The sequence below is a fragment of the Coturnix japonica genome, unplaced genomic scaffold (assembly GCF_054131305.1).
Source record: "Coturnix japonica strain WE unplaced genomic scaffold, WE-NBRP24 Scf055, whole genome shotgun sequence".
NCBI lineage: Eukaryota > Metazoa > Chordata > Aves > Galliformes > Phasianidae > Coturnix > Coturnix japonica.
Genome location: NW_028188958.1, coordinates 474911 through 497917, shown reverse-complemented (window position 1 = coordinate 497917; position 23007 = coordinate 474911). Strand labels below are relative to the sequence as shown.

Here is a 23007-nt window from a genome sequence, read left to right as displayed (position 1 = left end):
TAGAATGGCTGGGTTGGAAGGGTCCTTATAGGTCAAAAAACCATAGAATGGCTGGGATGGAAGGGTCCTAATAGGTCACAGAGGCATAGAATGGTTGGGATGGAAGGGTCGTTATAGGTCACAGAACCATAGATTGGCTGGGTTGGAAGGGCCCTTATAGGTCACAGAGCAATAGAATGACTGGGATGGAAGGGCCCTAAAAGGTCACATAGGCACAGAATGGCTGGGTTGGAAGGGCCCTTATAGGTCACAGAGCAATAGAATGTCTGGGATGGAAGGGCCCTTATGGGTCACAGAGGCATAGAATGGTTGGGATGGAAGGGTCCTTATAGGTCACAGAGGCATAGAATGGCTGGGTTGGAAGGGCCCTTATAGGTCACAGAGACATAGAATGGCTGGGTTGGAAGGGCCCTTATAGGTCACAGAGGCATAGAATGGCTGGGTTGGAAGGGTCCTAATAGGTCACAGAGGCATAGAATGGTTGGGATGGAAGGGTCCTTATAGGTCATAGAGGCATAGAATGGTTGGGTTGGAAGGGTCCTTATAGGTCACAGAGCCATAGAATGGCTAGGATGGAAGGGTCCTTATAGGTCACAGAGGCATAGAATGGCTGGGATGGAAGGGTCCTTATAGGTCACAGAGGCATAGAATGGCTGGGTTGGAAGGGTCCTTATAGGTCACAGGGCAGTAGAATGGCTGGGTTGGAAGGGTCCTAATTGGTCACAGAGATATAGAATGGCGGGGTTGGAAGGGTCCTAATAGGTCACAGAGCCATAGAATGGCTGGGTTGAAAGGGTGCTTTTAGGACACAGAGGCATAGAATGGTGGGGATGGAAGGGCCCTAATAGGTCACAGAGCCATAGAATGGCTGGGTTGGAAGGGCCCTTATAGGTCACAGAGCCATAGAATGGTTGGGATGGAAGGGCCCTTATAGGTCACAGACGCATAGAATGGTTGGGATGGAATGGCCCTTATAGGTCACAGAGGCATAGAATGGTTGGGTTGGAAGGGTCCCTATAGGTCAATGAGGCATAGAATGGCTGGGTTGGAAGGGCCCTAATAGGTCACAGAGCAATAGAATGGCTGGGTTGGAAGGGTCCTAATTGGTCACAGAGATATAGAATGGCGGGGTTGGAAGGGTCCTAATAGGTCACAGAGCCATAGAATGGCTGGGTTGAAAGGGTGCTTTTAGGACACAGAGGCATAGAATGGTGGGGATGGAAGGGCCCTAATAGGTCACAGAGCCATAGAATGGCTGGGTTGGAAGGGCCCTTATAGGTCACAGAGCCATAGAATGGTTGGGATGGAAGGGCCCTTATAGGTCACAGACGCATAGAATGGTTGGGATGGAATGGCCCTTATAGGTCACAGAGGCATAGAATGGTTGGGTTGGAAGGGTCCCTATAGGTCAATGAGGCATAGAATGGCTGGGTTGGAAGGGCCCTAATAGGTCACAGAGCAATAGAATGGCTGGGTTGGAAGGGTCCTAATAGGTCACAGAGACATAGAATGGCTGGGTTGGAAGGGTTCTTATAAGTCATATAGGCATAGAATGGCTGGGTTGGAAGGGCCCTTATAGGTCACAGAGGCATAGAATGGTTGGGATGGAAGGGTCCTTATAGGTCACAGAGGCATAGAATGGTTGGGTTGGAAGGGTCCTAATAGGTCACAGAGGCACAGAATGGCTGGGTTGGAAGGGTCCCAATAGGTCACAGAGGCATAGAATGGCTGGGATGGAAGGACCCGTATAGGTCACAGAGGCATAGAATGGCTGGGTTGGAAGGGTCCTTATAGGTCACAGAGCCATAGAATGGCAGGGTTGGAAGGGTCCTTATAGGTCACAGAGGCATAGAATGACTGGGTTGGAAGGGTCATTATAGGTCAAAGAGGCATAGAATGGCTGGGTTGGAAGGGTCCTTATAGGTCACAGAGGCATAGAATGGCTGGGTTGGAAGGGTCCTTATAGGTCACAGAGGCATAGAATGTTAGGGTTTGGAAGGGTCCTTATACATCATAGAGGCATAGAATGGCTGGGATGGAAGGGCCCTTATAGGTCACAGAGGCATAGAATGTTAGGGTTTGGAAGGGTCCTTATACATCATAGAGGCATAGAATGGCTGGGTTGGAAGGGCCCTTATAGGTCACAGAGGCATAGAATGGTTGGGATGGAAGGGTCCTTATAGGTCACAGAGGCATAGAATGGTTGGGTTGGAAGGGTCCTAATAGGTCACAGAGGCATAGAATGGCTGGGATGGAAGGGTCCTTATAGGTCACAGAGGCATAGAATGTTTGGGTTTGGAAGGGTCCTTATACATCATAGAGGCATGGAATGGTTGGGATGGAAGGGTCCTTATAGGTCACAGAGGCATAGAATGGCTCGGTGGGAACGGTCCTTATTGGTCACAGAGGCACAGAATGGCTGGGATGGAAGGACCCTTATAGGTCACAGAGGCATAGAATGGCTGGGATGGAAGGACCCTTATAGGTCACAGAGGCATAGAATGGTTGGGATGGAATGGCCCTTATAGGTCACAAAGGCATAGAATGGTTGGGATGGAAGGGTCCTTACAGGTCACAGAGGCAATAGAATGGCTGGGTTGGAAGGGTCCTTATAGGTCACAGATGCATAGAATGGTTGGGATGGAAGGGTCCTTATAGGTCACAGAGGCATAGAATGGCTGGGTTGGAAGGGTCCTAATAGGTCACAGAGGCATAGAATGGTTGGGTTGGAAGGGTCCTTATAGGTCACAGAGGCATAGAATGGCTGGGTTGGAAGGGTCCTTATAGGTCACAGATGCATAGAATGGTTGGGATGGAAGGGTCCTTATAGGTCACAGAGGCATAGAATGGTTGGGTTGGAAGGGTCCTTATAGGTCACAGAGGCACAGAATGGCTGGGATGGAAAAGTCCTTTTAGGTCACAGAGGCATAGAATGGCTGGGTAAGAAGGGTCCTTATAGGTCACAGAGCCATAGAATGGTTGGGATGGAAGGGCCCTTATAGGTCACAGAGCCATAGAATGGCTGGGTTGGAAGGGCCTTTATAGGTCACAGAAGCACAGAATTGTTGGGTTGGAAGGGTCCTAATAGGTCACAGAGGCATAGAATGGCTGGGTTGGAAGGGTTCTTATAAGTCATATAGGCATAGAATGGCTGGGTTGGAAGGGCCCTTATAGGTCACAGAGGCATAGAATGGTTGGGATGGAAGGGTCCTTATAGGTCACAGAGGCATAGAATGGTTGGGTTGGAAGGGTCCTAATAGGTCACAGAGGCACAGAATGGCTGGGTTGGAAGGGTCCTAATAGGTCACAGAGGCATAGAATGGATGGCTTGGAAGGGTCCTAATAGGTCACAGAGGCATAGAATGGCTGGGATGGAAGGACCCGTATAGGTCACAGAGGCATAGAATGGCTGGGTTGGAAGGGTCCTTATAGGTCACAGAGCCATAGAATGGCAGGGTTGGAAGGGTCCTTATAGGTCACAGAGGCATAGAATGGCTGGGTTGGAAGGGTCATTATAGGTCAAAGAGGCATAGAATGGCTGGGTTGGAAGGGTCCTTATAGGTCACAGAGGCATAGAATGGCTGGGTTGGAAGGGTCCTTATAGGTCACAGAGGCATAGAATGTTAGGGTTTGGAAGGGTCCTTATACATCATAGAGGCATAGAATGGCTGGGATGGAAGGGCCCTTATAGGTCACAGAGGCATAGAATGTTAGGGTTTGGAAGGGTCCTTATACATCATAGAGGCATAGAATGGCTGGGTTGGAAGGGCCCTTATAGGTCACAGAGGCATAGAATGGTTGGGATGGAAGGGTCCTAATAGGTCACAGAGGCATAGAATGGCTGGGATGGAAGGGTCCTAATAAGTCACAGAGGCATAGAATGTTTGGGTTTGGAAGGGTCCTTATACATCATAGAGGCATGGAATGGTTGGGATGGAAGGGTCCTTATAGGTCACAGAGGCATAGAATGGCTCGGTGGGAACGGTCCTTATAGGTCACAGAGGCACAGAATGGCTGGGATGGAAGGACCCTTATAGGTCACAGAGGCATAGAATGGCTGGGATGGAAGGGTCCTTATAGGTCACAGGGCAGTAGAATGACTGGGATGGAAGGGTTCTTATAGGTCACAGAGGCATAGAATGGCTGGGATGGAAGGACCCTTATAGTTCACAGAGGCATAGAATGGCTGGGATGGAAGGACCCTTATAGGTCACAGAGGCATAGAATGACTGGGATGGAAGGGCCCTTATAGGTCACAGAGGCATAGAATGGCTGGGATGGAAGGGTCCTTATAGGTCACAGGGCAGTAGAATGACTGGGATGGAAGGGTTCTTATAGGTCACAGAGGCATAGAATGGCTGGGATGGAAGGGCCCTTATAGGTCACAGAGGCATAGAATGGCTGGGATGGAAGGGTCCTTATAGGTCACAGGGCAGTAGAATGACTGGGATGGAAGGGTTCTTATAGGTCACAGAGGCATAGAATGGCTGGGTTGGAAGGGCCCTTATAGGTCACAGAGGCATAGAATGGCTGGGATGGAAGGGTCCTTATAGGTCACAGGGCAGTAGAATGACTGGGATGGAAGGGTTCTTATAGGTCACAGAGGCATAGAATGGCTGGGTTGGAAGGGCCCTTATAGGTCAAAGAGTCATAGAATGGTTGGATTGGAAGGGACCTTATAGGTCACAGTGGCATAGAATGGTTGGGATGGAAGGACCCTTATAGGTCACAGAGGCATAGAATGGTTGGGTTGGAAGGGTCCCTATAGGTCACAGAGCCATAGAATGGCTGGGATTGAAGGGTCCTTATAGGTCACAGAGCCATAGAATGGCTGGGTTGGAAGGGTCCTAATGGGTCACAGAGGCATAGAATGGCTGTGTTGGAAGAGTCCTAATAGGTCACAGAGGCATAGAATGGCTGGGTTGGAGGAGCCATATTAAGGCACAGAGGCATAGAATGCCTGGGATGGAAGGACCTTTATAGGTCACAGAGGCATAGAATGGCTGGGTTGGAAGGGTCCTTATAGGTCACAGAGGCATAGAATGGCTGGGTTGGATGGGCCATTATAGGTCACAGAGGCATAGAATGGCTGGGTTGGATGGGCCATTATAGGTCACAGAGGCATAGAATGGTTATGATGGAAGGGTCCTAATAGGTCACAGGGCAGTAGAATGGTTGGGTTGGAAGGGCCCTTATAGGTCACAGAGCCATAGAATCGCTGGGATGGAAGGGTCCTTATAGGTCACAGTGGCATAGAATGGTTTGGTTGGAAGGGTCCTTATAGGTCACAGAGGCATAGAATGGTTGGGTTGGAAGGGTCCTTATAGGTCACAGAGGCATAGAATGGCTGGGATGGAAGGGTCCTAATAGGTCACAGAGGCATAGAATGACTGGTTTGGAAGGGTCCTTATAGGTCACAGAGCCATAGAATGATTGGGATGGAAGGGTCCTTATACATCATAGAGGCACAGAATGGCTGGGATGGAAGGGCCCTTATAGGTCACAGAGCCATAGAATGATTGGGATGGAAGGGTCCTTATACATCATAGAGGCACAGAATGGCTGGGATGGAAGGGCCCTAATAGGTCACAGAGGCATAGAATGGCTGGGTTGGAAGGGTCCTTATAGGTCACAGGGCAGCAGAATGGCTGGGTTGGAAGGGTCCTTATAGGTCACAGGGCAGTAGAATGGCTGGGTTGGAAGGGCCCTTATAGGTCAAAGAGTCATAGAATGGTTGGATTGGAAGGGACCTTATAGGTCACAGAGGCATAGAATGGTTGGGTTGGAAGGGTCCTTATAGGTCACAGAGCCATAGAATGGCTGGGATGGAAGGGTCCTTATAGGTCACAGAGGCACAGAATGGCTGGGATGGAAGGGTCCTTATAGGTCACAGAGGCATAGAATGGCTGGGATGGAAGGGTCCTTATAGGTCACAGAGGCATAGAATGGCTGGGATGGAAGGGTCCTTATAAGTCACAGGGCAGTAGAATGGCTGGGATGGAAGGGCCATTATAGGTCACAGAGGCACAGAATGGCTGGGTTGGAAGGGTTCTTATAAGTCATATAGGCATAGAATGGCTGGGTTGGAAGGGTCCTTATAGGTCACAGAGCCATAGAATGGCTGGGTTGGAAGGGCCCTTTTAGGTCACAGAGGCATAGAATGGCTGGGTTGGAAGGGTCCTTATAGGTCACAGAGCAATAGAATGGTTGGGTTGGAAGGGCCCTAATAGGTCACAGAGGCATAGAATGGCTGGGTTGGAAGGGCCCCTTTAGGTCACAGAGGCATAGAATGGCTGGGTTGGAAGGGTCCTTATAGGTCACAGAGGCATAGAATTGTTGGCTTGGAAGGGCCCTTATAGGTCACAGAGGCATAGAATGGCTGGGATGGAAGGGTCCTTAAAGGTCACAGAGCAATAGAATGGCTGGGTTGGAATGGCCCTTATTGGTCACAGAGGCATAGAATGATTGGGATGGAAGGGCCCTAATAGGTCACAGAGGCACAGAATGGCTGGGATGGAAGGGTCCTTATAGGTCACAGAGCCATAGAATGATTGGGATGGAAAAGCCCTAATAGGTCACAGAGGCATAGAATGGCTGGGTTGGAAGGGTCCTTATAGGTCACAGGGCAGTAGAATGGCTGGGTTGGAAGGGTCCTTATAGGTCACAGAGGCATAGAATGACTGGGATGGAAGGGCCCTTATAGGTCACAGAGCCATAGAATGGTTGGGATGGAAGGGTCCCTATAGGTCACAGAGGCATAGAATGGTTGGGTTGGAAGGGTCCCTATAGGTCACAGAGGCATAGAATGGATGGGTTGGAAGGGTCCTTATAGGTCACAGAGGCATAGAATGGCTGGGTTGGAGGAGCCATATTAAGGCACAGAGGCATAGAATGGCTGGGTTGGAAGGGTCCTAATAAGTCACAGAGGCACAGAATGGCTGGGATGGAAGGAACCTTATAGGTCACAGAGCCATAGAATGGCTGGGTTGGAAGGGCCCTAATAGGTCACAGAGGCATAGAATGGCTGGGATGGAAGGACCCTTATAGGTCACAGAGGCATAGAATGGCTGGGTTGGAAGGGTCCTTATACATCATAGAGGCATAGAATGGCTGGGATGGAAGGGTCCTTATAGGACACAGAGCCATAGAATGATTGGGATGGAAGGGCCCTAATAGGTCACAGAGGCATAGAATGGTTGGGTTGGAAGGGTCCTAATAGGTCACAGAGGCATAGAATGGCTGGGTTAGAAGGGCCCTTATAGGTCACAGAGGCATAGAATGGCTGGGATGGAAGGGTCCTAATAGGTCACAGAGGCATAGAATGATTGGGATGGAAGGGTCCTTATACATCATAGAGGCACAGAATGGCTGGGATGGAAGGGTCCTTATAGGACACAGAGCCATAGAATGATTGGGATGGAAGGGCCCTAATAGGTCACAGAGGCATAGAATGGCTGGGTTGGAAGGGTCCTTATAGGTCACAGGGCAGTAGAATGGCTGGGTTGGAAGGGTCCTTATAGGTCACAGAGCCATAGAATGACTGGGATGGCAGGGCCCTTATAGGTCAAAGAGTCATAGAATGGTTGGATTGGAAGGGACCTTATAGGTCACAGAGGCATAGAATGGTTGGGATGGAAGGACCATTATAGGTCACAGAGGCATAGAATGGTTGGGTTGGAAGGGTCCTTATAGGTCACAGAGCCATAGAATGGCTGGGTTGGAAGGGTCCTTATAGGTCACAGAGCAACAGAATGGCTGGGTTGGAAGGGTCCTTATAAGTCACAGAGGCATAGAATGGCTGGGTTGGAAGGGCCCTTATAGGTCACAGAGGCATTGAATGGCTGTGTTTGAAGGGTCCTTATAGGTCTAAGAGCAACAGAATGGCTGGGTTGGAAGGGTCCTTATAGGTCACAGGGCAGTAGAATGGCTGGGTTGGAAGGGTCCTTATAGGTCACAGAGGCATAGAATGGTTGGGATGGAAGGGTCCTTATAGGTCACAGAGGCATAGAATGACTGGGATGGAAGGGTCCTTATAGGTCACAGAGGCATAGAATGGTTGGGATGGAAGGGTCCTTATAGGTCACAGAGGCATAGAATGGTTGGGTTGGAAGGGTCCTTATAGGTCACAGAGGCACAGAATGGCTCGGTGGGAAGGGTCCTTATAGGTCAGAGAGGCATAGAATGGCTGGGATGGAAGGGTCCTTATTTGTCACAGAGGCATAGAATGGCTCGGTGGGAAGGGTCCTTATAGGTCAGAGAGGCATAGAATGGCTGGGTTGGAAGGGTCCTTATAGGTCACAGAGCAATAGAATGGCTGGGTTGGAAGGGCCCGTATAGGTCACAGAGCCATGGAATGGTTGGGATGGAAGGGTCCTTATAGGTCACAGAGGCATAGAATGACTGGGATGGAAGGGTCCTTATAGGTCACAAAGGCATAGAATGGTTGGGTTGGAAGGGTCCTTATAGGTCACAGAGGCGTAGAATGGCTGGGTTGGAAGGGTCCTTATAGGTCACAGAGGCATAGAATGGTTGGATTGGAAGGGTCCTTATAGGTCACAGAGGCATAGAATGGTTGGGTTGGAAGGGTCCTTATAGGTCACAGAGGCGTAGAATGGCTGGGTTGGAAGGGTCCTTATAGGTCACAGAGGCGTAGAATGGTTGGGATGGAAGGGTCCTTATAGGTCACAGAGGCATAGAATGACTGGGATGGAAGGGCCATTATAGGTCACAGAGGCACAGAATGGCTGGGTTGGAAGGGTTCTTATAAGTCATATAGGCATAGAATGGCTGGGTTGGAAGGGTCCTTATATGTCACAGAGGCATAGAATGGCTCGGTGGGAAGGGTCCTTATAGGTCAGAGAGGCATAGAATGGCTGGGATGGAAGGCTCCTTATATGTCACAGAGGCATAGAATGGCTCGGTGGGAAGGGTCCTTATAGGTCAGAGAGGCATAGAATGGCTGGGTTGGAAGGGTCCTTATAGGTCACAGAGCCATAGAATGGCTGGGTTGGAAGGGTCCGTATAGGTCACAGAGGCATAGAATGGTTGGGATGGAAGGACCCTTATAGGTCACAGAGGCATAGAATGGCTGGGTTGGAAGGGTCCTTTTAGGTCACAGATGCACAGAGTGGTTGGGATGGAAGGGTCCTTATAGGTCACAGAGCCATAGAATGGCTGGGTTGGAAGGGTCCTTATAGGTCACAGAGGCATAGAATGGCTGGGTTGGAAGGGTCCTTTTAGGTCACAGAGGCATAGAATGGCTGGGTTGGAAGGGTCCTTATACATCATAGAGGCATAGAATGTCTGGGGTGGAAGGGCCCTTATAGGTCACAGAGGCATAGAATGGTTGGGATGGAAGGGCCCTAATAGGTCACAGAGGCATAGAATCGTTGGCTTGGAAGGGCCCTTATAGGTCACAGAGGCATAGAATGGCTGGGATGGAAGGGTCCTTATAGGTCACAAAGGCATAGAATGGCTGGGATGGAAGGGTCCTTATAGGTCACAGAGGCATAGAATGGCTGGGTTGGAAGGGTCCTTATAGGTCACAGAGGCATAGAATGGCTGGGTTGGAAGGGTCCTTATAGGTCACAGAGGCATAGAATGGCTGGGTTGGAAGGGTCCTTATAGGTCACAGAGCAATAGAATGGCTGGGTTGGAAGGGTCCTTATAGGTCACAAAGGCATAGAATCGTTGGCTTGGAAGGGCCCTTATAGGTCACAGAGGCATAGAATGGCTGGGATGGAAGGGTCCTTAAAGGTCACAGAGCAATAGAATGGCTGGGTTGGAAGGGTCCTTATAGGTCACAGAGGTACAGAATGGCTGGGTTGGAAGGGTTCTTATAGGTCATATAGGCATAGAATGGCTGGGTTGGAAGGGTCCTTATAGGTCACAGAGGCATAGAATGGCTGGGTTGGAAGGGTCCTTATAGGTCACAGAGGCATAGAATGACTGGGATGGAAGGGCCCTTATAGGTCACAGAGGCATAGAATGGTTGGGTTGGAAGGGTCCTAATAGGTCACAGAGGCATAGAATGGCTGGGATGGAAGGGCCCTTATAGGTCACAGAGCCATAGAATGGCTGGGTTGGAAGGGTCCTTATAGGTCACAGAGGCATAGAATGGCTGGGATGGAAGGGCCCTTATAGGTCACAGAGGCACAGAATGGCTGGGTTGGAAGGGTCCGTATAGGTCACAGAGGCATAGAATGGCTGGGTTGGAAGGGTCCTAATAGGTCACAGAGGCATAGAATGGCTGGGTTGGAAGGGTCCTTATAGGTCACAGAGGCATAGAATGGCTGGGTTGGAAGGGTCCTAATAGGTCACAGAGGCATAGAATGGCTGGGTTGGAAGGGTCCTAATAGGTCACAGAGGCATAGAATGGCTGGGTTGGAAGGGTCCTAATAGGTCACAGAGGCATAGAATGGCTGGGTTGGAAGGGTCCTAATAGGTCACAGAGGCATAGAATGACTGGGATGGAAGGGCCCTTATAGGTCACAGAGGCATAGAATGGCTGGGTTGGAAGGGCCCTTATAGGTCACAGAGGCATAGAATGACTGGGATGGAAGGGTCCTTATAGGTCACAGAGGCATAGAATGGTTGGGTTGGAAGGGCCCAAATACGTAACAGAGGCATAGAATGGCTGGGATGGAAAAGTCCTTTTAGGTCACAGAGGCATAGAATGGTTGGGTTGGAAGGGTCCTAATAGGTCACAGAGGCATAGAATGGCTGGGATGGAAGGGTCCTAATAAGTCACAGAGGCATAGAATGTTTGGGTTTGGAAGGGTCCTTATACATCATAGAGGCATGGAATGGTTGGGATGGAAGGGTCCTTATAGGTCACAGAGGCATAGAATGGCTCGGTGGGAACGGTCCTTATAGGTCACAGAGGCACAGAATGGCTGGGATGGAAGGACCCTTATAGGTCACAGAGGCATAGAATGGCTGGGATGGAAGGACCCTTATAGGTCACAGAGGCATAGAATGACTGGGATGGAAGGGCCCTTATAGGTCACAGAGGCATAGAATGGCTGGGATGGAAGGGTCCTTATAGGTCACAGGGCAGTAGAATGACTGGGATGGAAGGGTTCTTATAGGTCACAGAGGCATAGAATGGCTGGGATGGAAGGGCCCTTATAGGTCACAGAGGCATAGAATGGCTGGGATGGAAGGGTCCTTATAGGTCACAGGGCAGTAGAATGACTGGGATGGAAGGGTTCTTATAGGTCACAGAGGCATAGAATGGCTGGGTTGGAAGGGCCCTTATAGGTCAAAGAGTCATAGAATGGTTGGATTGGAAGGGACCTTATAGGTCACAGTGGCATAGAATGGTTGGGATGGAAGGACCCTTATAGGTCACAGAGGCATAGAATGGTTGGGTTGGAAGGGTCCCTATAGGTCACAGAGCCATAGAATGGCTGGGATTGAAGGGTCCTTATAGGTCACAGAGCCATAGAATGGCTGGGTTGGAAGGGTCCTAATAGGTCACAGAGGCATAGAATGGCTGTGTTGGAAGAGTCCTAATAGGTCACAGAGGCATAGAATGGCTGGGTTGGAGGAGCCATATTAAGGCACAGAGGCATAGAATGCCTGGGATGGAAGGACCTTTATAGGTCACAGAGGCATAGAATGGCTGGGTTGGAAGGGTCCTTATAGGTCACAGAGGCATAGAATGGCTGGGTTGGATGGGCCATTATAGGTCACAGAGGCATAGAATGGCTGGGTTGGATGGGCCATTATAGGTCACAGAGGCATAGAATGGTTATGATGGAAGGGTCCTAATAGGTCACAGGGCAGTAGAATGGTTGGGTTGGAAGGGCCCTTATAGGTCACAGAGCCATAGAATCGCTGGGATGGAAGGGTCCTTATAGGTCACAGTGGCATAGAATGGTTTGGTTGGAAGGGTCCTTATAGGTCACAGAGGCATAGAATGGTTGGGTTGGAAGGGTCCTTATAGGTCACAGAGGCATAGAATGGCTGGGATGGAAGGGTCCTAATAGGTCACAGAGGCATAGAATGACTGGTTTGGAAGGGTCCTTATAGGTCACAGAGCCATAGAATGATTGGGATGGAAGGGTCCTTATACATCATAGAGGCACAGAATGGCTGGGATGGAAGGGCCCTTATAGGTCACAGAGCCATAGAATGATTGGGATGGAAGGGTCCTTATACATCATAGAGGCACAGAATGGCTGGGATGGAAGGGCCCTAATAGGTCACAGAGGCATAGAATGGCTGGGTTGGAAGGGTCCTTATAGGTCACAGGGCAGCAGAATGGCTGGGTTGGAAGGGTCCTTATAGGTCACAGGGCAGTAGAATGGCTGGGTTGGAAGGGTCCTTATAGGTCAAAGAGTCATAGAATGGTTGGATTGGAAGGGACCTTATAGGTCACAGAGGCATAGAATGGTTGGGTTGGAAGGGTCCTTATAGGTCACAGAGCCATAGAATGGCTGGGATGGAAGGGTCCTTATAGGTCACAGAGGCACAGAATGGCTGGGATGGAAGGGTCCTTATAGGTCACAGAGGCATAGAATGGCTGGGATGGAAGGGTCCTTATAAGTCACAGGGCAGTAGAATGGCTGGGATGGAAGGGCCATTATAGGTCACAGAGGCACAGAATGGCTGGGTTGGAAGGGTTCTTATAAGTCATATAGGCATAGAATGGCTGGGTTGGAAGGGTCCTTATAGGTCACAGAGCCATAGAATGGCTGGGTTGGAAGGGCCCTTTTAGGTCACAGAGGCATAGAATGGCTGGGTTGGAAGGGTCCTTATAGGTCACAGAGCAATAGAATGGTTGGGTTGGAAGGGCCCTAATAGGTCACAGAGGCATAGAATGGCTGGGTTGGAAGGGCCCCTTTAGGTCACAGAGGCATAGAATGGCTGGGTTGGAAGGGTCCTTATAGGTCACAGAGGCATAGAATTGTTGGCTTGGAAGGGCCCTTATAGGTCACAGAGGCATAGAATGGCTGGGATGGAAGGGTCCTTAAAGGTCACAGAGCAATAGAATGGCTGGGTTGGAATGGCCCTTATTGGTCACAGAGGCATAGAATGATTGGGATGGAAGGGCCCTAATAGGTCACAGAGGCACAGAATGGCTGGGATGGAAGGGTCCTTATAGGTCACAGAGCCATAGAATGATTGGGATGGAAAAGCCCTAATAGGTCACAGAGGCATAGAATGGCTGGGTTGGAAGGGTCCTTATAGGTCACAGGGCAGTAGAATGGCTGGGTTGGAAGGGTCCTTATAGGTCACAGAGGCATAGAATGACTGGGATGGAAGGGCCCTTATAGGTCACAGAGCCATAGAATGGTTGGGATGGAAGGGCCCTTATAGGTCACAGAGGCATAGAATGGTTGGGTTGGAAGGGCCCTAATAGGTCACAGAGGCATAGAATGGTTGGGTTGGAAGGGCCCTAATAGGTCACAGAGCCATAGAATGGTTGGGATGGAAGGGCCCTTATAGGTCACAGAGGCATAGAATGGTTGGGATGGAAGGACCCTTATAGGTCACAGAGCCATAGAATGGTTGGGATGGAAGGGCCCTTATAGGTCACAGAGGCATAGAATGGTTGGGTTGGAAGGGTCCCTATAGGTCACAGAGGCATAGAATGGTTGGGTTGGAAGGGTCCCTATAGGTCACAGAGGCATAGAATGGATGGGTTGGAAGGGTCCTTATAGGTCACAGAGGCATAGAATGGCTGGGTTGGAGGAGCCATATTAAGGCACAGAGGCATAGAATGGCTGGGTTGGAAGGGTCCTAATAAGTCACAGAGGCACAGAATGGCTGGGATGGAAGGACCCTTATAGGTCACAGAGCCATAGAATGGCTGGGTTGGAAGGGCCCTAATAGGTCACAGAGGCATAGAATGGCTGGGATGGAAGGACCCTTATAGGTCACAGAGGCATAGAATGGCTGGGTTGGAAGGGTCCTTATACATCATAGAGGCATAGAATGGCTGGGATGGAAGGGTCCTTATAGGACACAGAGCCATAGAATGATTGGGATGGAAGGGCCCTAATAGGTCACAGAGGCATAGAATGGTTGGGTTGGAAGGGTCCTAATAGGTCACAGAGGCATAGAATGGCTGGGTTAGAAGGGCCCTTATAGGTCACAGAGGCATAGAATGGCTGGGATGGAAGGGTCCTAATAGGTCACAGAGGCATAGAATGATTGGGATGGAAGGGTCCTTATACATCATAGAGGCACAGAATGGCTGGGATGGAAGGGTCCTTATAGGACACAGAGCCATAGAATGATTGGGATGGAAGGGCCCTAATAGGTCACAGAGGCATAGAATGGCTGGGTTGGAAGGGTCCTTATAGGTCACAGGGCAGTAGAATGGCTGGGTTGGAAGGGTCCTTATAGGTCACAGAGCCATAGAATGACTGGGATGGCAGGGCCCTTATAGGTCAAAGAGTCATAGAATGGTTGGATTGGAAGGGACCTTATAGGTCACAGAGGCATAGAATGGTTGGGATGGAAGGACCATTATAGGTCACAGAGGCATAGAATGGTTGGGTTGGAAGGGTCCTTATAGGTCACAGAGCCATAGAATGGCTGGGTTGGAAGGGTCCTTATAGGTCACAGAGCAACAGAATGGCTGGGTTGGAAGGGTCCTTATAAGTCACAGAGGCATAGAATGGCTGGGTTGGAAGGGCCCTTATAGGTCACAGAGGCATTGAATGGCTGTGTTTGAAGGGTCCTTATAGGTCTAAGAGCAACAGAATGGCTGGGTTGGAAGGGTCCTTATAGGTCACAGGGCAGTAGAATGGCTGGGTTGGAAGGGTCCTTATAGGTCACAGAGGCATAGAATGGTTGGGATGGAAGGGTCCTTATAGGTCACAGAGGCATAGAATGACTGGGATGGAAGGGTCCTTATAGGTCACAGAGGCATAGAATGGTTGGGATGGAAGGGTCCTTATAGGTCACAGAGGCATAGAATGGTTGGGTTGGAAGGGTCCTTATAGGTCACAGAGGCACAGAATGGCTCGGTGGGAAGGGTCCTTATAGGTCAGAGAGGCATAGAATGGCTGGGATGGAAGGGTCCTTATTTGTCACAGAGGCATAGAATGGCTCGGTGGGAAGGGTCCTTATAGGTCAGAGAGGCATAGAATGGCTGGGTTGGAAGGGTCCTTATAGGTCACAGAGCAATAGAATGGCTGGGTTGGAAGGGCCCTTATAGGTCACAGAGCCATAGAATGGTTGGGATGGAAGGGTCCTTATAGGTCACAGAGGCATAGAATGACTGGGATGGAAGGGTCCTTATAGGTCACAAAGGCATAGAATGGTTGGGTTGGAAGGGTCCTTATAGGTCACAGAGGCGTAGAATGGCTGGGTTGGAAGGGTCCTTATAGGTCACAGAGGCGTAGAATGACTGGGATGGAAGGGCCATTATAGGTCACAGAGGCACAGAATGGCTGGGTTGGAAGGGTTCTTATAAGTCATATAGGCATAGAATGGCTGGGTTGGAAGGGTCCTTATATGTCACAGAGGCATAGAATGGCTCGGTGGGAAGGGTCCTTATAGGTCAGAGAGGCATAGAATGGCTGGGATGGAAGGCTCCTTATATGTCACAGAGGCATAGAATGGCTCGGTGGGAAGGGTCCTTATAGGTCAGAGAGGCATAGAATGGCTGGGTTGGAAGGGTCCTTATAGGTCACAGAGCCATAGAATGGCTGGGTTGGAAGGGTCCGTATAGGTCACAGAGGCATAGAATGGTTGGGATGGAAGGACCCTTATAGGTCACAGAGGCATAGAATGGCTGGGTTGGAAGGGTCCTTTTAGGTCACAGATGCACAGAGTGGTTGGGATGGAAGGGTCCTTATAGGTCACAGAGCCATAGAATGGCTGGGTTGGAAGGGTCCTTATAGGTCACAGAGGCATAGAATGGCTGGGTTGGAAGGGTCCTTATAGGTCACAGAGGCATAGAATGGCTGGGTTGGAAGGGTCCTTTTAGGTCACAGAGGCATAGAATGGCTGGGTTGGAAGGGTCCTTATACATCATAGAGGCATAGAATGTCTGGGGTGGAAGGGCCCTTATAGGTCACAGAGGCATAGAATGGTTGGGTTGGAAGGGCCCTAATAGGTCACAGAGGCATAGAATCGTTGGCTTGGAAGGGCCCTTATAGGTCACAGAGGCATAGAATGGCTGGGATGGAAGGGTCCTTATAGGTCACAAAGGCATAGAATGGCTGGGATGGAAGGGTCCTTTTAGGTCACAGAGGCATAGAATGGCTGGGTTGGAAGGGTCCTTATAGGTCACAGAGGCATAGAATGGCTGGGTTGGAAGGGTCCTTATAGGTCACAGAGGCATAGAATGGCTGGGTTGGAAGGGTCCTTATAGGTCACAAAGGCATAGAATCGTTGGCTTGGAAGGGCCCTTATAGGTCACAGAGGCATAGAATGGCTGGGATGGAAGGGTCCTTAAAGGTCACAGAGCAATAGAATGGCTGGGTTGGAAGGGTCCTTATAGGTCACAGAGGTACAGAATGGCTGGGTTGGAAGGGTTCTTATAGGTCATATAGGCATAGAATGGCTGGGTTGGAAGGGTCCTTATAGGTCACAGAGGCATAGAATGACTGGGATGGAAGGGCCCTTATAGGTCACAGAGGCATAGAATGGTTGGGTTGGAAGGGTCCTAATAGGTCACAGAGGCATAGAATGGCTGGGATGGAAGGGCCCTTATAGGTCACAGAGCCATAGAATGGCTGGGTTGGAAGGGTCCTTATAGGTCACAGAGGCATAGAATGGCTGGGATGGAAGGGCCCTTATAGGTCACAGAGGCACAGAATGGCTGGGTTGGAAGGGTCCGTATAGGTCACAGAGGCATAGAATGGCTGGGTTGGAAGGGTCCTAATAGGTCACAGAGGCATAGAATGGCTGGGTTGGAAGGGTCCGTATAGGTCACAGAGCCATAGAATGGCTGGGTTGGAAGGGTCCTAATAGGTCACAGAGGCATAGAATGGCTGGGTTGGAAGGGTCCTAATAGGTCACAGAGGCATAGAATGGCTGGGTTGGAAGGGTCCTAATAGGTCACAGAGGCATAGAATGGCTGGGTTGGAAGGGTCCTAATAGGTCACAGAGGCATAGAATGACTGGGATGGAAGGGCCCTTATAGGTCACAGAGGCATAGAATGGCTGGGTTGGAAGGGCCCTTATAGGTCACAGAGGCATAGAATGACTGGGATGGAAGGGTCCTTATAGGTCACAGAGGCATAGAATGGTTGGGTTGGAAGGGCCCAAATACGTAACAGAGGCATAGAATGGCTGGGATGGAAAAGTCCTTTTAGGTCACAGAGGCATAGAATGGTTGGGTTGGAAGGGTCCTAATAGGTCACAGAGGCATGGAATGGTTGGGATGGAAGGGCCCTTATTGGTCACAGAGGCATAGAATGGCTGGGTTGGAAGGGCTCTTCTAGCCTATCCAGATCGAAGCTCCTGGTTTGGGGAGTGTTTCCATCACTAGGTCAGGCTGCTTTTTACCCCATAGAAGTTGGCTTTGAAATAAGATTAGTGGTCTCAGAGCCGTGCTTGGCTGAAGAAGCGTTCTGCTTGTCCTTCTCTGGGAAGGACATAGATTGTTGCTGGACTGTTGCTGCCCTGCACTGCACTACATTGCACTGGCTGCAGGAGCACGCATAGACTAGAGGGTGGACATGCAGGAGGTGAGGAATGCCATCAGCACAGCAGAAATGCCATCAGATTGAGGTCACTGCACAGAGAAGTGATTCCAGAATGGGACACAGAGAAAGGAAAGGAAGCCACCAAGTCAAAACTGTATGGAGAAAACACTGCTGCTATTCTCTTCTGTGCCAGGGGAAGGGAGAAATAGCGGGTCATTGGTGCACTCCCAATGGTTTCCAGGAGGTGTTACCAATGCTCTCCATTACTGATTTGCTCACTCAAACCATCAGAGCTGCAGCACATGGCTGATGCTGAGGCAGCCACGCTTGTCCAGTTCAGAGGAGAGAGCTGAAGGGGACACGGCGCTGCCAGGGAGGTTGTGCACAGACTGCAACATACAACAGAGAGAACATGAGAAAGAAGGAGAAAGACTGCTCAGCAGTCTGCTGTGATGGGACAAGGGGAGATGACTTCCATCTAACAGAGGGGAGATTGAGGCTGGACATCAGGAGCAAGCTCTTCACGCTGAGGGTGGTGAGGCACTGCACAGGTTGCTCATAGAGGTGCTGCTGCCCATCCCTGCAGACAGCCACGCTCAGGGGATGGGGCTGTGAGCACTGATGGAGCTGTGGGGTCCCTCCTCACTGCAGGGAGTGGGACCAGGCGGCCTTTGGAGGGCCCTTCCTTTCAGGGCACAGAAATCCCCACTTCTGACTCCCTCCTGTTTTTCCTCTTTCAGGGGAGGCCTGTCCAGATGGCTGCAGAGCACTGACTTGTTGTAATCTCTCTTCCTGGTCAATTAATCCCCACAGCTGAATACAAGAAAATAATCCTAAACTGTCTGTTGCTCCCAATTCTTTTGCTTCCCAGCTGTGCCGTGCAGAATGGAGGCTCTTAATTTTATAGAGTTAATTTCGAATCACTTTAATCTCTTCCTTTAACATGGTTCATCAGGGAAGTCAATTCCCATTGCGACCTCCTCGCTCTGCCAAGAACAAAGCAGGATCACGCAGCCTGCCTGCCCCGCTCCTGTGGCAGACCGGATTACACTCGCCGAGCTCCGTGCTGCCTTCCTCATCCTCAGGGCCCCAGGGAAGGCTCTCAATGCCCTCTGGGACCTTGGGGGCAGCCCAGCAGATCCCCGCTCCCATGTAGGCTCTGCTTCCTCCCTCCCACAGCTGCAGTTATGCTTCAGAACGGCACCGATGGGAGGTGGGAACGCGCCCTTGTGGCCTCCCCGTTCCAAGACAGACCCCACATCCATCACCTGCTATTGGCAATGCAATTGTTAGGCTCAAAGCTCTGAAATTCTGCTTTCCCGGGGGCAGGTTCCACAAAAGGAAATACTTTTTTCCCCAGTACCCAGCCCACTATCTTCTCGTGTTCTCAATTATCTCCCTCCACGTCCCTGTAGCTTTCTTTTTACCTTATTAAGCAAAAAAACCACCTCAAATTGTAAATCCCATCCAGAACCCACCCAAATCTGCTATTCAGCTACATGGTACTCCTCCCTGCCCTGCTGCAGGAGACCCATTCAAACCTATGACTGCTTCAAAGACTCCTCCTGAAATCTGAAGTCACTCGTGTGCAATTTTCTCGAGTGCTTTGAAGCTGTTCCTCACACTCTGTCATTATGTCAATCTTCTCCCACGTCTGAGGCTGCCAGTGAAGTCAGAGATGATGGCAGAAGCGCTCCGCTGCAAACCGTGTCAACGTTTGCTGCACCTTCAGTATTTCTTGATCTCTGCTTTGAAGGGACTCCTTGCTTCAAGGGTTTGATTGCAGTGGTTTCACACCGACGGGCAGCAGGCCCAGCACGTCACTCTCCCAAGGAACAGGGAGGGAGCACGCAATGAAAAGGTTCATATAAGGGCAGGGAAATCACTCGCCGGGTCCCATCATGGATACCCCTCACACCCCTCCCCTCAGCGTCAGGTGAATCGGTGTAACTGATTGCACAAAGTGGACTCAGAGCAATGAGAAATAAGAGCAAACCACAATATCAGAATCATCCAGGTTGGAAAAGAGCTCCTGAAGAGTGAGCAAAGCCTCAAAATGGTGGTAATGTAACACTTTGCTATAGAAAGGGAAAGGGGAACTTCACAGAAACCAAGACAAAGGGTAACTGAATAAACATACCTGCTTTATAACCCATCTCTGGATTATAGAGTTTGATTCTGCAAGTCACTCCGAGACCCCCAGCGCAGCCCAAGCCCACCCCACCCTGCCCACTGAGCCCAGGTGCCACATCGCTGTGGTCATGGAGCAGCCCCAGGGATGGGGACTCCCCCTGTGCGGCGCTGACTGACCGCTCTTTTAGGGAAGAAATTTTCCCCCATTCTCTCTTTGCCACCTCCTGTCCCTGAGCAGTGCAGAGGAATGGAGTTCGCAAAGAACGGGCCAGAAATCCGCGCACCCTATTTATTAAGGTGATCCTAAAGGCATCACGTGAACCCTCACACTGCAGACACCATTCTGCTTCCCATCAAACCCACTGGCACCCCAATGTGCCACACAGACAGGGCTCCACTCCTTGTGCCCAGGGACGCTCTGCAGCCCCAGCTGCCAATGGGACCATGCTCAGCAGGAGTCACGCTGTGAGCCCCAGGATGGAGCACAGGCACAGCCTTAGTGTGAGCCCCAGGATGGAGCACAGACACAGCCCCAATGAGCCCCAGGATGGAGCACAGGCACAGCCCCAATGAGCCCCAGGATGGAGCACAGACACAGCCTTAGTGTGAGCCCCAGGATGGAGCACAGGCACAGCCTCAGTGTGAGCCCCAGGATGGAGCACAGGCACAGCCCCAATGAGCCCCAGGATGGAGCACAGACACAGCCCCAATGAGCCCCAGGATGGAGCACAGGCACAGCCCCAATGAGCCCCAGGATGGAGCACAGGCACAGCCCCAATGAGCCCCAGGATGGAGCACAGGCACAGCCCCAATGAGCCCCAGGATGGAGCACAGGCACAGCCCCAATGAGCCCCAGGATGGAGCACAGGCACAGCCCCAGCATGGGAGCACAGAGTTCTGGCCTTGGGATGCCTTTTGTTGACACAGCAGCTCAATGGAGCAGCTGCTCCCACAGCACTCACCTCCAGGGCTTCAGACGGGGCCACAGACACCAGCACCAGCATGGCATGGATGCAAGGAAGGCAACAGCAGCAGCCTGACCTCAGCTTTCACTGAGTGGCAAAGCTGTGTGTTACTTCTGCTTTCAATGAATGGCAAGCTTGCACGCTCTAACAAACGTCTTCATTTCCTATCAGCACACCGTAGGCGCTTTGGGGCAGCGGGAGCAGCAGCTGTGTGTCCCCAGCGCCCAGCACCATCCCTGCCCCACACCTCTACCACCAACAGTCCCAGCCCTGTCTGCACGGTGAGGGAATGCAAGCACTGAGTTACATGCCACAGGGCAAACCAGTGGAATAGAGTCAGTGCTGTTAAACACAAAGACGTTGCCTCTGGCTCTGAGCAATGAACCGCTGCAGGCAGGGAGGGAGGTGCAGCAATCTGCATGCTTGGTTCTGCCACTGCACCACGCGCTGCTGCGGGGCACAGCGCTGCCCTGCGGGATATCAGCACGACCCAGAGCAGCTGTCCTTGTGCTTTGATGCTGCGCAACTGTGCTCCACATTACGGGGCTGCAGCTGAAACACCTCAGTCTGTCTGAATTACCCCACAAGATCTGCCTAAACCCTGGCTTTCCAAAGCCAAGGCAGCCCTGTGTCCACTGCCAGGGATGGGACCGCGGTCTGTAAGCAGCCATTCCCAGCTGGTCCAGAGGATGCTCAAAGTCCTCCCAATGCGGAGCCCTGGGGAATATTAAGATGAAAAGCTGCATCCTCGTGGCTAACCACGTGGTTATGACAATTCTACACACAACCGTCTGACTTCTCTCCCTCCTCCCCAGCTGATGCTGGAGAAACAGGGCCATGATGGGCAAAACAGCCACTGCCAGAGCAGCCCATGCATTCTGCCCCCGTTCTGTCCAAGTTTCAGCCTATTCAGCCTCACCCTTCATGGAAGACACTTTACCATCTTGAGCACCTGCTGGTTTTCTCTGCCAATGTCTGGTGAATGATCTTTTAAGTCTGAAAGATGAAAAGTGGACGCAGGTTCCGATAGGTGTTCATAGTGCAGATCAACACCAACAGTCAACTATTTACATCTTCTGTTCTGTTCCCTTCTAATTTCCCAACAACTGCACTTGGATGTCACAGTGAAGGCAGGACTTTATTCTTAAGCCATTCCAAAGAGCTGAAAAACCTTTAATGGGTGAGAGCAGCTCAGAGCATTTCTTTGGCTGTTATCTTCCACGTGGCAAAATAAACACGCTTTTATCACATCAGTTACTGACCCAGCTTGATGCAACTTCATCCACCCACTCCTGTCTTGCTTGACAAAGGTAACTTTAAATCACCTGCAAATTCTGACCTATTTCCTGCCCTTTTGGAGCTCCCTTGGGGTGTTTGGTCACGATGGGGATCGGTGCTTCCCCCCCACACACCCCGTTTTGATTCCGTGCTGTTTTCTGAGTCATAGCAGCACTTTCTCTTTGTCCCATGATCAGCTAAGAATACAATCAGCCCAAGGAAGCGTGTCACAAGATTTCTGAGCATCCCAACAAGGTACGCCCAGAACTCGGGAGTAAAACGTGTTCAGAGCTGTGGAGACAGATTGGGGATAAGCAGCTCAGAGAAACACAACACATTCACTGCCTTGTCGGCGAGCCCAAAGGCTGGAGAGCTTAGCATAATGAATTGTCACAGCTCGCTCCTTCCACGTCACTCATACTTATTGCACATGCAATAATGCCTGCCCAGTTACTTTAATGATCAACAGCATTTAACAGCGCTGAAGTCTGACTGTGAGCAAGGTCTGTATTCCATGGAACAGCCTCACAGAATCACACCCCACATCAGCAGCACAGTCCTGGGCCCAAAGGGCAGCGCTGCTCCTGCACCGGGCTGCTGGAGCCCAGGCACTGAGCAGCAGCATCACCCTGCTGCCAGGATGCTTCCCTTGCTGAGTGCTGCACCAGGTCTGACTGCTTGTCAAGTGCCATCGTGCACAATGAAGCTGCTTCAATCGATGCCATGAAGCAGAACACCCAGATCACAGGGGGCACACAACACCCAGATCACAGCCCTGGGTGCACACACACAACACCCAGATCACAGCACTGGGTGCACACACACAACACCCAGATCACAGCCCTGGGTGCACACACACAACACCCAGATCACAGCCCTGGGTGCACACACACAACACCCAGATCACAGCCCTGGGTGCACACACACGGCACCCAGATCACAGCCCTGGGTGCACAGAACAAACACCCAGATCACAGCCCTGGGTGCATACACACAACACTTAGATCACAGCCCTG

General features: G+C 50.9%; 1 protein-coding gene across 14 annotated transcripts in view; it reads right to left on the bottom strand.

Moving 5' to 3' along the window:
* Positions 1–23007, bottom strand: part of SHANK3 (SH3 and multiple ankyrin repeat domains 3) — a 284023-nt gene that overhangs the window by 86125 nt on the left and 174891 nt on the right. The window lies entirely within an intron of this gene.